Raw genomic sequence first — 3,492 nt, 5'->3', positions numbered from 1 at the left:
CAGCGTGTAATGATTCCAGATTCTCGAAAATATAACGGTATACAATGACTTCATCATTTACGCTCTCGCAGTCGAAAGCGTGAAAATCAGTTAGATTAGAAAGAATCCATCGAGTCGCAGCTTGTGAATACTATCGTTGACGCACTTCCGCAGAAGCGGTGTAAAACGATGTAAGAGGATTAAAAGGCTCAACCGATTGGCTCCCATTACCGGTCCTGTCCGGGTTGTAAATCCTCCATAAAGCCATTGATAAATCACGCGCAACTTCGTACTGGCGCGCGACTCGCCTTAACGATCGTTTCGCGAGTCTGCGTGCTTGCGGAAACTTTAGCAACGAGTTGAATTTTAAATCCGAACCACGATAGTGTAATCGAGTCGCGCAATCAAAGTCTCATGTCAATGGTCGAGTGATTAATCAAAAATTCCGATGACAATTTCAGTGAAATATATTATAAATTCTAGATAATATTATTTGTTAAAAAAGAATTTCTGTAGTATTCAAACGTTTGTCGGAAAATTACCGGTTCCGATGGCATCACAGAATACAAATTCTGTATAGCGTTACTGATAAATTATGCGTGCGCGTAATTTATCAGTAGCGTACAGCATTAGAGACAGTTATAAAAACAGATTTATTTCTACTACAGTGCCGCTTTATTTTAAAAAGTGATTAATCGTTTAAGTTGAATTCTTACTCATGGATCAATAAAAAAAATTGCATTTTTCTGTCTATCGATTGCATATTTCTGTGTATTAATTATATACTCAAAAGAAGCTAAATAAAAGATATAAATTATTTAACAAATTAGAGCTTTTACCGAATTTTATAATATTTAAAACATAAAACATAACAATTTGTCTATGTTGTACACAAACTTTAATAAATTTTACACCAAGTACCAAGATTATGTACCGTTACCTAATGGATATTAATTAGCACCATTTTATTACTTTTAATTTTTGTCGCATCATTCGTTTATCCTATGCATAATAATTTATTAATACATCCTATGTATTAATAAAAGCCTTCTAACATCATATATATATATACGCGTATAGGTACATAACTTCTATTAATTAATTAGATAGCATTAATAGAGGAATGAAATGTTTTTATATCAAAATGTAAAACTGGTTTTTTTTAAATTTTGTTTTAAAAAACATTTGTAATATACGCGTATAGGTACATAACTTCTATTAATTAATTAGATAGCATTAATAGAGGAATGAAATGTTTGTTTTTGGAATGATGTTTTTATATCAAAATGTAAAACTAGTTTTTTTTTAATTTTGTTTTAAAAAACATTTGTAATAATGTTAGAGGAAGTTCACCGATACCGACATACCACTTTGTTTTTAGACAATATTTCTTAAACAAAAGGTAAAAATTCAACAACTTCAAAAACATAATTACAATATAAAAAGTGTCTTCTATCAGATAGTATAAGCAATTTTTATAATATTGTTTGCAATTTTGCAATAATTAAGTTTTTCGTAAGTTATGCAAAAATAAGCGTCTGACAAAATGGACTCCAAAACTGATATAGTAGGCAATATATAATGTGAACATTCCTATTCTATAAATAAAGATATGTCCTATTCTGTAAAAAAAACTAATTTATGAAACTATAACCATTTAAAATGACATAATATTATCAATAATACAGTCACTATTATTTTAATTACGTAATTTGCAAAAGAACACCGTAAGAATTTTGAAAAACACAGAATCTGGAAATCTGGCGTTTTTCACAATTTTTCGAGATAAAAACGAATTAAACTAAATTAAAATAATTAGACAAAATAGAAGCAAATAAATAATTGACGACAAAATAGAAGTAAATGTTTGATTGACGACGAAATAGAAGTAAATGTTTGAATGCGAACTTCGATTAATGTATACTGAAGATGGTCTGATATAGACCGAAACGTCAATGTTTGATTGACGACGAAATAGAAGTAAATGTTTGAATGCGAACTTCGAATAATGTATACTGAAGATGGTCTGATATAGACCGAAACGTCTATTAATTGTATTTTTTTGTAATATAAGAAATTGAAATATATAATATTCGCAAATAACATCTTGTGCGTGGCTGAATGCTATTTTTATTAACTTTAATTTGTAAGAATTTTCTTTTCGGATTCATAGAATTGATTTTTAGCTGATTTGGTATAGAAATAAGCCACAAACATATGAATTATGAGTTTGTACTTCTTTAATTAGCTAAACAGATCATGATTTTATTAGTATTAATAAAGTGTAATAGTTAGTTTCTGAGAAATAAGGGGGTGTCACTTTAGAAGACCTATGTCAGTATCGGCGACTTTCCTCTACTAAAGACATCAGAATATTTCTGTACGTACATTAAACTTTGGTTCATTGGCAATAAAACAAAACGATACTTTTACGAAAATAAACATTAAATTATTGTTTAAACTAGATTTACAAAAAAGTAGTTTACAGTACGATTCGGAGACCGGGTCGTTAAATTGTACCATTTGATTTTTAAATTGTACTTCTAATGTAGCAAACAAGCTGACAATGCTTATTGTCATTTTGACATTAAAATAACATCTTTAACGTCAAAATTACAGTAAATAACATCAGTTTGTTTACTGGGAAAGTAAACAAAATTAAGTAAACAAAATTAATTTTAAAGCTCATTTATTAATAAATTTATTTTTAATTTCAAATTGAGTGTACATATTTAAGTAGGTATAATAAAAACTTTTCTATTATAAAAACAGAAAGTAGACTCTGTGTTTTTTAAACTCATTTAAGAAAACAAAGTAATACTTAAATCGCAATACTAAAATAGCAATACTTAAATTGATTAAACTATGATTGTACTATATTTCAGAATATCAATATCTCAGATATTTTAAAAAAATAAATTTTGGGAATAAAATTAATTACGGATTTTCCTGTCACAATAGAAAAGATTCAATAGAAAGACTCAATAAAAAAATTTAATAGAAAAGTTGATAAGTAATCACTTTCTTGAGCCCTTATTTAAACAGTTTTGGTAAATGTCAGGATTGTCACTACAGGTTTCGTGCAACCACTTAGGGCTATCGCACATGAAATGCATAACAGAGCATAAGCATAACATAAGACTGCTGGACCAATGAGCATTTAGCACAATGTCGCCATATTGATTTACATTGGTTCAGCAGTCTTATGTTATGCTTATGCTCTGTTATGCATTTCATGTGCGATAGCCTTTAGAGCACCTGACACACTGAATCCAATCCACTGTAGGTCCTTTTTTATTATAATAATAACCTCCACATATTGCTCGCGTCATTTGCGAAAATCGTACCGGTACAATATAAAGACCAGCGACAAGTACGATTTACCCAACTCTCTCTATTTTTACAAATTTGCCAATAGCAACATAATTTACAAATATTTTGCTAATTCGATGCTATACTCGAAAAGAGTTTAAATATCAATTATAACCATGAAGAACACTATAATTCAATTAC

The sequence above is a fragment of the Trachymyrmex cornetzi genome, unplaced genomic scaffold (genome assembly GCF_001594075.2).
Source record: "Trachymyrmex cornetzi isolate Tcor2-1 unplaced genomic scaffold, Tcor1.1 scaffold1194, whole genome shotgun sequence".
Lineage (NCBI taxonomy): Eukaryota > Metazoa > Arthropoda > Insecta > Hymenoptera > Formicidae > Trachymyrmex > Trachymyrmex cornetzi.
The sequence above is the reverse complement of the archived record's forward strand: the minus strand, read 5'-3'. Positions refer to the sequence as shown.